We start from the raw sequence: 13571 nt of genomic DNA, 5'->3' as shown, positions 1-13571 counted from the left end.
TGAAGTAGCGCCACGCCATCAAATGTTGCTTGAATCTGGATAAAACCGGAAAGAGACTCATGAAATGCTCAAGACAGTTTATGGTGTTAACGCTGTGGGTAGATCGTGTGTTTTTAAGTGGCAGAAGTTGTTTCGGGAGGGTAGAGATGCTGAAGACGCCGAAAGTTCACGACGCCCTTCGACCTCAATAAGTGATGAAAATCTAGCAAGAGTGAAGGCTTTGTTGAACAGGGATCGCAGATTCAGTGTTCGCATGGTTTTAGATGAACTTGGCATCCTTCAAAGTGATGTTCACCGACTTGTGACCGAAATCATGGGCATGAGAAAGGTGTGTGCAAAGTTGGAGCCTCTAGTGCTCTCGGACGAACAAAAGGGAACTCGCTCGCGGATCTGCCAAGAGCTTCTCAACTATGTGAGTGAGGATCCAAATTTTTTTAGACAATACACTGCCAAAATTCTTCTTCTTCTCCCCTCTCAAATCTGTGCGGAAAGGACGTCACTATGGCTCAGTGGAAGCGTTACAAGAGGCCGTGACGAGAGAGCTTAGCAGCATTCCGGCCGCAACCTTCCAGAAGGCGGACGAGGCGTGGAAATCCCGCTGGAAGCGATGTGTAGACGCACAAGGGAACTACTTTGAAGACTTTTGAGTGAATACATCAATTCTGGCGATAAATTCTTTTAATCGACTCAATCGTTCTACTTTTAGGCCAGAACTTGTACAAACTTTCTCTTTCATCAAAACATTTCTTGACAATATCGAGGATCATTTTTCTCGCTGGAATAAATTCTAAAGATGTTGTCATTTAACTCTAGATCATGACGAATGGTTTGTGCTTCCTTTGGAAATAGGTGCTCTGTTTCTTTAAAACATATACTCGTATAGCTCCGGATAAGTTAATTGTAAAAGATACTTCTCTGCTAAGAGGAATTACTTAGCTAAGGCTTTGACAAGTTGTAATCAATTGATTCCTTTGAATCATTTGCTTATTGGATTAAATACAGGACCTGATTGATTTAATGTTGTTAAGAACTTATCAAAAGATATGTTGTATCGCCATTTCTGTTTGGTTTGATAGTTTGGGGTGAAAAAAATATTTTCTCCATGAAATTTTGGAGCATTTTTCGAAAGCTGCTTTAAGCTATTGATTTAAAGTGCCAATAATTTCAACCACGTCGACGAAAACATTTGTTGACTGTTAGAATGGGGCAGTTTTCTTTGGGAAAAAACACTATAACCCCAAGGATCAAGGCTTGGCATTTCCCTTCTCTTTTATTACATTTTCTTCGCTTGGAGTATTCCGACCTAAATTACCACGCAGGAGATTCTTGTCGGAGGAAGCTACAAAATTCCTGCTCGGGTTTCTTTACCGTCTCTCTAATGAGAATTGGTGAAAGTGGGACGCCACGGCAAACTACATTGCTAGGCGGTGAAACTCGTATTTGCAATAATGCTCAAAACTGAAGCAAGGGTTAAAGGTCTAGGAATAATTTGGCAATTAGAAATTAAAAACCTTTTGTAATCGCCGTTTCTGGATAACATTGATCTCGGATATTCATGATTCCATTAGTATGAGTATGAATATTCACAACTTTTAGTGTCAAATATCGCATGATCAATTTCATGGTTGAATAAAATAATTATAAATATAGACATATTGACTATTTTTGCCTTTGATGTATGGTGTAACTTATTTCCTCCAATGTTTGAAAGGAAATAAGAACACTTAGCTTCCAAGTTTTACCGCATCCCTGATTATTTTTTGGAAAAAGTATGATTTTTTCAGGGATGGAGAATCTATGAAATTCCACTTCATCTCAATTTCGACCAAAATATATGTCTGCATTTCTTGATACGAACGTTCTTAGTAGGGTGACCAATTTGGCGTTTCGTTGAGCAGGTAGTTTCATAGCATAGGAACTTGATATCTTAATAATGGTGAACCGAAATTGCTATCATAATAGTATGATATTTTACTAATTTACAATTCAATGCATACTCTTAGTAACTCCAGTTTATATTGTTTTCTTAATCATAAATATATACTACGCTTTGTTTGGTAGGATGTGACTAATACTGTTTCACAAATTTGAGAAATGTTGATCAACAACTATCAATAATGTTGAAGTTGGAGATTTTGGATGAGTGACCATACCGTTTTTGTGACACTAACCTCTGCGTTATTTTATTGTAATTTTATTATTAAAATTGAGGAAATTTCCAATCACTTTTACGTAAGTATCTGTAATAAAACCGAAAACACTGAAGGATGATTTTTTTAATGAGAAAATGCCGATTAGTTAAATATTTGGTGTAAAATATGTTATGATTTTGAAATTTTGTTTTTCTTCTCTAGATGCGACCATATTGAATACATCCAAAGCAATGGATTTGGGGATGATGGAATATAATTTTGCTGAAATGGTGGCGAAATGAAGAGAGAGAATATATATACGCATGAAAACCACGGGAAAAATACGTTGTAAAATATATATTCCGTAATACGATGCAAGGATAAGATCAGGTAAAACTGTGATTAGGAGTGTAGTTTCGTACAATGCGGAAACCTGGTTTTTGAGGCATGATAATATATGTGGTTTATATTTGATGCACGCATTAAGAAGACGGAAAAGGTAACAAACGAAGAAGTATTAGCAATTGTGGGAGAGGAGAGAGGGCTATTTGGAGAACTCGAAAGGATGTAGGAAACATGGATGTATAATGAAAGGTGTTGGAATACTAAGGAAAAGCATGGGCGGAAAAGAATAGGCACGTTGAGCGGATTGAAGGGAGGCGGAAATCATTGGAAATTGAAGACAGGTTTATTGCATTGTTTGGTGCCAGAATGTGTTTTGTGAGGCGAGTTTTGAAAGTGTTATTGTTATTAGTCCTTGAGTCCATTGAGAACATACTCAATCGGTGGACTATCCCAAAAAATACGATGACGAACTCGCCAAAATGGCAATGCTTTTTTGAATAGTTGTGTGAATGAATAGTTTCAGTATTTTACAACCAGAAATAACAAAATCATGGATTGAATTTGATATAATGGATAAAGATGCCACTTTCGAGCATATTTATTTTGGAAACATGGTATGTATCAAATGATGGAATATAGTATAATTAAAAAGGGCTTGGAGAAAAAAGTTCTTTTTGGAGCAAGAAATTGCTCTTATTTCTCACGAATGGCTATGTGTTCATTGAGCATCTTGGGCTGAATATTTACTGGCAGGTGTCATTAGTTTTTTTATTTACTCAATATTACATGTTAGTTAGTTATTACTATTAAGTGGGTCCTTTACACATACGTTTGGGACGGGAAGTTTTTTAGGCCACGTTTCTTACATAATTGTATAAGAGTTATTTCGCAGCAATGCAGCTAATTTTGCCTTGCACTTACTTACGACTCTTAGGTTGAAGCTTTGAATTTACGTATTTATCATTCATTAAATTTGACTAAAACCATAATCGAGAAAAATTGCTGGGTCAATGAAAAATGTTTTGGGAATATTATTTTAATTTGACATATTAGACGCATAATTACCTACTGCGAGCGAGATTTTTTATTTTTACTTAACGGCTTTATTGGGGCGAGATTGAAACTTTATATTCCCTTATCCTACCTAACTCGTATACATACAGTGAAGAAAATTGCAAACACCCAAGCCCTAGGTGAAAGAAAACCCACCAATACGTAAGTCGAACCAACAACCTCTGGGTTAGGAGGGCAGGACGTTTGTTATCCCACCGCTTTTGGTGCTGGTCGGATGAATGCTGTTTTAAAGAAAACTATTCTGTTTGAGAATAAGATCCAAGCATTTTAGATGCGGCCTATGATAAAATGGACTTTAAATCAATTGACATGTTTTGCAATGTTTCCTGCAACCTATTGACCTTTCCGTTACAAAATATGTGTGAATTTCCTTTGTGTTGAAATGACGCTTCAAATATTTAAAGGAAAGAACCTTTTCGCGTGTGAAGTTAAATGAACCTTCAAAAAGTAATTCTCTGAGCCAACAATAATAGTATTTATGTTATTTTCACACCATAAAACTAGCTATTTTCTTAAATTATGTTTAGTGTGAGTGAGAGAAGGTAAGTCTAAATTACAATTTTCGAAATATTGAAAAGAAGTCTCAGGAAAAGAAGAACACACGAATTAATCTATGGATTAATTTTTAAAGGAGTATGCAAGGAATAAGTTAGTGACAGGAAGGAGGTGACTTAATATAATTAAAAAACAGGTTTTGTCAATAACTTTTTCAACTCCGACAGGAAATGTTGTGAGGAATATGCATGTTGTATATAGTAAAATTTATAAATCTACTCCTGAATTGCATTCAGAGGCGATGGAAAGAAATGCACTACTTTGGATATTGTGTTTTTAATGCCAGTGTACAAAAATTAGATTTTTAATACTGTAAAATGAGTCATCACGATATTATTATTTTGTAAATTTCAAAAGTTATATCGCAAGAAAAAAATACTGCGCCATTTCTTATTCACATACAAACTCCGTTTCATCAATTCCAAAGAAACTGCGGGAGATGCCGCAACAGTAACTTTTAACGGAGTCATCCGCTAATGTGCATTTCAATGCAACAATTTCAGAGTGTAAAAATCATTCGCCTTGACTGGGACTCGAACCCAGATCCCTCAATATCCGGTCGAGTGCTTTAGCCACTTAAGCTACCGAGGTGTCCTCCGTTTCATAAACTGGGATTTCAAATTACGAGAAACTTCATGAAAATATTTCGAGTGATTATCTACTGAGACTTCTAGTTTGTCAAGGGTCAAAAGTTTACTCATTGATGTGTTTGGTACCATAATGGGATATGAATAAAAAAATTAACGAAAATTTATTTTTCATTCCCAAACGTAATTGCCATTGAATTTTTTTCCAACTTTAGAAAGATCCTGTTGATGACTTGGGGGTAATACCCAGAAGTGTTCTTTATCTGAGAATCGTTCTATTACTTGCTGGCGAGTGAAATACGTGGACGGCATCATCTATCTAACTAGGTACCGATGCCTCGAACATCGCCTTTTGCTCCCCTCTGTAATTTTGTACTACGTGAGAGCTCTCGGATGAAGTCCCTTTGGGAGTACCTGCTGGGGAAGAAAATGGTATTTTTCGTCGGTGCAACTCACTTGCTTTCCCTCTACCGTCGTGAGGGGCTCGCCTTCTTTCCTTCCTCGATTCTCTCCGCGTTCCACCTTCCCTCTTCGCCGCGGCCACGTCCTCTCCTCGCAGGGGAACTCAGTGTCCAGGGATCTCCCGGGGTTTCTCGGGGATGACCTCCCTCCGCACCTCTCCGCCGGGCGCCACTCTGGCAGTGATCGACGACGGAGGTTTGCCAGGGCACCAAGGTGCACCAGCACCACACTTCCCGGTTTTCACGAACAGATTCCCGTCGGTCGCTCCACAAATCATTCCTCGCTAACTCCCCCTCGATAAACGAGCTCTTTCCCGATGATGGGACAATTCTGTGGACCTACTACGCCAATCTGCCTCTCAGGCCTCACACACGGTCGCTCTCTGCGTCTGTCTCGATACGTCCATAGACTGGATTCCGTTGATCCGTCCCCCTTTTTCTCACTCTTCCCCACGGGGGATCGTGGGAGGATTAAAAAACGGGGATTAACGGAGCTTAGTAGAAGGTAATCGGAGCGTAAATTGGAATGGAAACTGTGGAAGGTCCTCTGTCGTGATGTGGATTAATTTCTTTGAGAAGTTGGAAGAATCGATGTTGTTGTACGTACGCAGTTCATCATAGGGAATGGTGGTGCATGTCGGATGTTGGAACACCTTATTGGGGGAGGGAGAGGAGAGGGAGGGAAGCAGGGCGGACCGCCGTCTCGTGCGGCCATCGTGGGTGGTTAAGCTAGAAAGGGAGGGGGGAGATAGTCTGGTAGGGAGTGACGAGACGCTCTCCACCCCCGCTGGGCTCCAAATCCTATTGCCTCACGGACTGGAATGGCTTTGTGCCCACCCTCCATTCCCTACCTCCCTCCCCTCCACGCCCTACCTCGGCCTCAAGCTAGGAATACCTTACCCCATCCCGCTCACAATGTCTTTCTCCAAGTTCTTCTCTCGCTTCACCATCCCGCTCGACCTCTTACGAGGCTGGTGTCTTCGCTCGTCTCCTTGGTTCTCACACACTCTTCAACGGGAACATGTCACATCTAAATCCACACAATACCCCTCAAGTTATAGTAAGGGAATCTCAAGTAAAAGTAAGGGAAAAAGGGGTTTAAGGGCACTGGCTATACATAAAAACAGAAATATTAGTTCATACATGCTTTTGAATATATTTATATTATATTATGTTAAATAAAATAAAAATTATATAAAATAAAATAAAATGAATATTTATATTATATATATATATATATATATATATATATATATATGTATATATATAGTATAACGGTTATACGGAAACACTCACACGAGCAGTGTAATATTGGGACGGCACAATGGAACACAAATAAAATAGTAACACTTAAAAGGACACTCACACGGTAAATTGTTCAAGCTTTCGGCCTTCTCCGAGGCCTTCTTCAAGTAACACTCAGTCCTTTTAAGTGTTACTATTGTATTTATGTTCTATTGTGCCGTCCCAATATTATATTATATAAATATATATATATATATATGTATATATATATATATATTATATATATATATATATATATATATATATATATATATATATATATATATATATATATATATATATACCTAAACACTCCTACACATGGACAACTGCATGCCTATTTTCCACATACAATAATTGGTTCCCTTGATTTAATTATTAAATTTTAGTCTTTAAGTTAATATAATGATTTCATATTGAGTGAGCCAAGAGTTAGTTCTTGAATCTGTCCTTGAGGGTATCTCTCTCTTATTCAATTCTACAAGTCTATTATATTATTCTACATTGTATAGTCGAGTGTACTAGGATAGTTTGCTCTAGCTCCGTAACACAACCTAACTCGGGTGTTCTGAACCTCTTTAAATGTCTTAGTCTTACTTGCTCGCTATGTGACTCATGGGGAACCCAACTTATTCCTCCAACATATCCGTCACCCTTACTCTCGTCTCAATACAATTCTAACTCTGGTGGAAAATTTAAATTACAAATTTTTAAATTCTGACGGAATTTCTGCGAACCTCTTTTTATCCCTTGATTAAAGGTTTCTCCCTAATAATTGCCACGTATTTATAATGTAGGCTGTTTTAAGTGCAGTAAAACTTTTTTCTTAATCTTTCTGTATATTTCAATATATTTCCCTGCAGCCCACCTTATGAAACCTAGGGCATCGATGTAATCAGAGAAGAAACTGAGAAGACGCAAAAGCCGTGATAATTTTTAATATGTGACGAAATAGATCCCGCTCATATTGTGAGGAAATAAACTCAAAGATATTTCTTCTTCACTGGATCGTCATCAGTTATCAATTCAAAGTCTGCTCTTGCATGAGTAACGCATCCGGTTTCCTCCTTATCTGGCCATTTCATGTAGTTACAACGCCTAACCTCATTTTTGATCATTGCTAAATCTCTTTGAGCGGTAGTTATTCTTGTACGAGGGTCATCCGGAAAGTAGTACCCGTTCGTGCCGCATGAAGTGCTGACGACGCGAGTAGCCGCTGGACGAGGTCAGATAGCTTCAGTGGCTTGTCTGCCTTCTCTGAGCCAAGTTGCGTGACGCTAGCATTGCCTGTGTTGTTTCTGTGATTGTTTACAATGTTTAAAAAAATTGAGAACGCCGCCAGTTGTGAAGTGAGGGCAGTGATTAAATTCCTCAATGCAAGAAACGTTCGCCCATGTGATATTCATCGCCAATTAAAGGAGGTGTATGGAGACAATGTAATGGACGAGTCGTCTGTTCGGCGGTGGTGTCGCAACTTCAACATGGGGAGGGGGAACACACACGACGATGAGCGTTCGGGGAGACCGTCTGTCATTACAGACCAACTGGTGAGCTCAGTTGACGAATTCGTGAGGAACGATCGGCGCGTCACAATTGATGACATCTGTGAGCATTTTCCCAATGTTTCTCGAACAATTGTTCATGAAATTGTTAAACACCATCTGCATTATGCAAAAATTTGTGCAAGATGGGTCCCTCGCGTATCTCAATGAGCTGGCGGCGAAGGACTATGCAGCAGGAATACAGAAACTTGTCACACGTTATGACAAATGCCTTAATTTGCTTGGAGATTATGTTGAGAAGTAGTTTAAAGTATCCTCTTTCAAATAAAATATTTTATGTTTGTTAATATTTACTTTTGTGTCTTTATTTCACGAACGGGTACTACTTTCCGGATGACCCTCGTACTTGTAAGTGTTAAGTCTTGTATTCTAAGTGTTAGTCGTATGATCTAGTATTCATCCTTGGTAAAATGCCTTAGTCTAATTGTTTTGGACCATCGTGGTACCTTGGAATTAATTTCAATAACTTTCTTAGTGATATTGACAGTTATATGCTCCAACTTTTGCGGGAAGGTGCAACCTTTAAGGTGAGAGTTTAAGTGATTTAATAGTATATTTATAATTTTGCCATTTTCCCGCATTGTTATTTTATTAAAAGTAATAATAAGAGCATCATTTAATAATAAGGTGTGGCATCTAGTGTCCTAGATGAGAATGAATATATTACACGAAAAATTGGGAAACTGTTCACGAGCTAAAAATAAACGAAAACTTAGAAAATAGGCCTCGAGCCTTCGTCCTTTAAGAATATGAAATTAAATATGGATTAAATTAATAATGCCATATATCTTAGACTCTAAAATGAATATTTTGGATATGAAATAACATAAGGCATGAGGAATTACTGAGATGGCAGTATGAATACAGAATTGAGGCTAATTGTTTTTTAAACTGTTGAAAAAAATTTTCCTTAAAAATGATATTGCTTAAAATACGCGTATTTTTAGGGCATTTTGTATTTGGCGAGCGGATAGGTTGATTTTCTCTTGAAAATTTCTAGCCTTGAGTAAAGGCAGCCAAATACTTTTCTTACCATCTGTTTGTTGCACTCTGTATACATCTGGTTGTCTGTGAGTGCTTATTTTCATTTCCCATTCTGTTAATGCCTTCAGGAAACTCATTATTTTCAAGTCTTACATTTTTCTCTTTTTATCTTTTACTACCAATAATTTTCAATGAATTTGGGAAGGCAATGGATGAATTTTGTAATACTTCATACGTATTCAATAAATGTGTGCTTTTCAAAAAGTTATTTATATATTGGAAGCGGCTTACATTTATTGATGAGTATTATGACGTCGGCGTGCGAGATGAATAAGTATGAAGTAAGCTATTTGTGGCGTTTAAATAAATTAGCATCTTTTTTGTCTTACTCCTTGGAATAGGACATCGTTGTATTCCCGTGAGGTCCATATTTTCCGCCATCCTGTTGAAACTGTCATCTGTTGTGGATTCTCTACTGAGTTATGAGGCTTCGGGACCCAGATTACAAACTCCTCCTTGTTTAGAAATGCATCTCGATGATCTTGACCTGTTTCATAATAAGAATAAGATCACGGAATACCCTAGGATTACCTAAATTACTAAGCTCTAAAAATAAAATACTCTAGGGAATTCTGGTTTTCTTCTTCATACTTCACGTTTTTTCAAGTGTTAAGTCGCAAATTTGTATTTAACCCAAATTATTGGATTTACCTTATATTTGTTGAGTGCCAAATTTCATTAAAAAAAAAGAGTGAATTGAATTACGCCAAATCAACGCCACCATGAAAAATCTTAATTGACTAAATCCTGGTTGATTTTGATAAATAATAATAATAATAATAATAATAATAATAATAATAATAATAATAATAATAATAATAATAATAATAATAATAATAGTAATAATAATAATAATAATAATAATAATAATAATAATAATAATAATAATAATAATAATAATAATAATAATAATAATAATAATAATAATAATAATAATAATAATAATAATAATAAATTGATAAAATCCACCACAACCTTTGATATCGACATAAATACCCCGCGATTCACCAGAGAGGTGTGTGGCAGGGGGTGCAAGCACCAGTTGGGAAGGGTGAGTGATATGGGAGGTCATGGCAGAGGAAGGGGAAAGGTAAAAATATTTTTTTTTAAATCTATCAAATAACGTGCTAATTTCTAAACGTGCTGGAGGAAGACTCAATTCAATGAATGGGTCAATTCACTTAACAAATTATTTATTCGTTATACGAAAAGAGGGAGTAACACAACCATCTATTTGATAGGCCTCCACCGTAACAAGACAGGTCAAAGAGAATTGTAAAGTAAGGGGGGAAATTCTCATTTCACATGGACATGCAACTCATTGTCTCCACCCTTAAAGTCACAGGTAGGGAATGTGACACACCGCTGTAGTAGGCTGCGGACGGCATAAGGCGTCCCCAACAATGACTTCCCCACCTTCTTAAAATCATGTAAATATCGAATACCGAAATCCTCCCTATTGCCAATGCAAAATGAAATGTTTTCGGAAAAGCTTCTCTAACCCTTTATTTTGTGATAAATTCGATAAAACCGGAATGTAGTATCAATTACGGTAAATGTTACTGAATTAGGTTGCCAGATACACTATCTGAAAATGAGTGCGATAACTCAATACACATTTTATTTCAGAAGCCACACATTTTGCTTGCACTTATTTTTCTAAGTAGCGGGTCCTGAAAATTATTTGAGCCTTATCATAAGCCTGGGAGTTTCTTGTGATATTCTAGTATCCCACAATAATTGGTTAATAGTTTTCTTTTTAAAATTGCAGTCAAGCATTCGAAAAAATATTTTTGAAGCCTTACATTTCAATTTTTGTAGCTACTGTATATTGTATAAAAATGTATGCAGTAAAAATTGTTTTCTTATGAAATTTTACTTTTATAAATTTCTGTATCATTATTTAGTACCTTTGGTATCATAACAAATGGTTATCAATATCACATTAGAACTTAAATAATGTTTATTTGTGTCTAAAACAGAGAATATAAAATTAATAATGAGCCAAATATAATACAAAATCGCGAATTAAATATTTTTCTTGGTTAAGAGCCTAATTCAAGTGGTCTGCATGCAAGGAAATCTGTGGGCGAAGCAATGCGTTTCCTATGATTGACTGATATTTAAAGAACCACGGTAAATTGAAGATAATTCCTGATTTCATACGTTGTTCAAAATTATTCAGGACCAAAATCATCCCCATATTAAATATGTAACTTATAAGGGAAGCATTCCTCTATAAGTTGTTTGAGGGTTTAATGCAACCATTACAAAAGTAATTTAAGTGGCTAACAGAACGAAACTTAAGCCTGTTCAAGACGAACACTCTGTATGTTTTAGTAACATTTAGGGTTCTCATTTTTGAAGATGCAAAATAATACTTGCGTGATTTTAGTTCGCGCTTCTTTGCTTCTTTTATTATGCGTTCTTAAATTATTTGTGAATTTTTAAACGAAGCTGAACCATTTTCTTAGCTTTGAAGGTTTTTTATGAAATGCGTTTTTAATAATTGTGAGTAGTTATAATTACATTTCAGCCAATTTAAAAACTGCATGGATCAAATTAGACACTAATTAGTCATAGAAATGAATACGATATAATGATGATGAATATATTTTTTTCCAATACATATTATAGCTTTATTGATATATTTTCATATTGTAAACAAACCTATATTTGCTGTTTTGCAGGACTGGTTACAAAGAGGAGGTACATTATCTGTGCAAAATTTCTTTAAAAAGCTTTAATATTGTAATGCTGGGTTATGTAGTGCATTTCAAAGTGTCGGCAGAGCGTTAAAATATTTTTTTTCTTTGTGCCAGGTAGAAACATATATAGAAGTATATATGCAATATTGCTTTGGTTTCATAGTTTGAACGCAGGAGTTGGAATTAACTTGAGTCCATTGGCGTTATTATTTAAGAAGAATCATAGTATGAGAACTTTAAACTTGTCGCAGATTGCTTGGGTGTTATCCTAATTATCTTTGATCTTCTACCCTGACCTCTTTTGCCCTTATAACGTCAAATCAAGTCAGACTTACTAATCCTTATCTTGATGCAGGGGAAGGGGATACAAAGGCTCTTGGAAAGGATTCTTGAAGTAAATAAGGAGGAGTAAGTCACGTCCCATTCGCCGTATTTACCTCCTTAACTCTTAACCTTATCCTCGAAGAAAAGGGACAAATCCAATTGCGGGACTTTAAGCGGCGAGAAGGAATTAAGCAAGAAAGCTGGGTGTGTCTTGGTGTGGCGGTGTGCGTACGTGTGACAAGTAGGAAAAAGTGCTTAGAAAGAAGAAAACGAGAGTAATTCATCTGGGCCCTGATTTACGGGGAGAGAGAGAGAGACAGAGGAGATGGAGAGAGAGAGAGAGAGAGAGAGTTGAGAGCTAGGGTAATCGAGTTTTCTGTGAAGAACACAAATATCTAAACGTGACTCACTCTAACGGGAAACGTGCCGATGTTTGGAGCACCTTCGAGAAAATATAGTTGCTCATAGTCATAGATGTTGAATTCTAGAAGTGTGGAATAGATGCGGGTGTTGCAATTGCGAATTTATGTTTGAATAAACGGTCGATAATTTGCGGAAAATCGATCGAAACCAACTGGACCGCAAACTACGATTTAATTATTTAACTCAATTTATTTTAAAGCTCATTCAGGATAAAGTAAATTTTGGTGATAGTAGATTAAATATATTTTTGAATTAACACTTGAAATAATAATGATTTCAAAATTGGCAACAGTTTTAAAACTTTTGGTCCACGCATAGTTTAAATTCAACGATAGAGCATTTGTAAGATATGTCACTATTGAGCTGCAATTTTAAGCTTTTTATTTTACTGTTATTTGCAACGTGTTAAGTTGTACCTTTCTATTTATTATCCATCATGAAGTTTTGACTTCTACGTTAATTCCTACGGTACGGAACGGTACTTTTATGCTAATATATTAAATCAATCGTCATTGAGAGGTATCCTAAATGTCCTTTCAGTTTTTTTTTGGCGAATAATTCAATTCAGATTCATTAAAAGCATATTTTAAAAAATACCGAATGAGGAGACAGTCATTAAGGTATGCTTTAAAAATGATGCATCTGAAAAAAATGAAGCAACATAGTTTCAACAAGAAAATATTTCGCGAATCGAGGCCAACGTCAACACATAAATCTTGTGGAGGATTAATTTAGTACATTTTGTTCCCAAATTCATCAATAGGAAAAAGACGATTACCGTATTTTGTAATCTACATCGTAAGTGTAATTAACCACAGTGAAATCAACACTTTACCTAAAGTCCAGTTTCAAACCTTGGATCTGGATAGTTTTAGGAACATCGGAACAAAACCCTATAAATTCATGTATATGACTTAGAGGTGATAGTCAAATCCGTATTAATATTTGGCGATTAGGTTGTGGTTAGGCATAATCCAACTCAGGATAAAGCGCCTTCAAGTCTCTTGTTTTATACCTTTCCCTCCTATTCCCATTCCAACCCACCGCCGCGCGGCATACTTCAATCTTCTAT

General features: G+C 36.4%; 1 protein-coding gene across 1 annotated transcript in view; it reads right to left on the bottom strand.

Moving 5' to 3' along the window:
* The window catches only part of LOC139697880 (transient receptor potential protein-like), a 38170-nt gene extending 32285 nt beyond the window's left edge, over nt 1-5885 (bottom strand). Inside the window, exon 1 of the mRNA XM_071596741.1 lies at nt 5150-5885. The gene's annotated coding sequence lies outside the window, so the exon portion shown is untranslated. The remainder of the gene's footprint in view (nt 1-5149) is intronic.
* Nucleotides 5886-13571: the final 7686 nt, after the last annotated feature.

Source organism: Hetaerina americana, unplaced genomic scaffold, assembly GCF_022747635.1.
Source record: "Hetaerina americana unplaced genomic scaffold, ioHetAmer1.1.p SCAF_8, whole genome shotgun sequence".
Lineage (NCBI taxonomy): Eukaryota > Metazoa > Arthropoda > Insecta > Odonata > Calopterygidae > Hetaerina > Hetaerina americana.
Note: the sequence above shows the minus strand (reverse complement) of the source record. Positions and strands in the feature narration are given on the sequence as shown.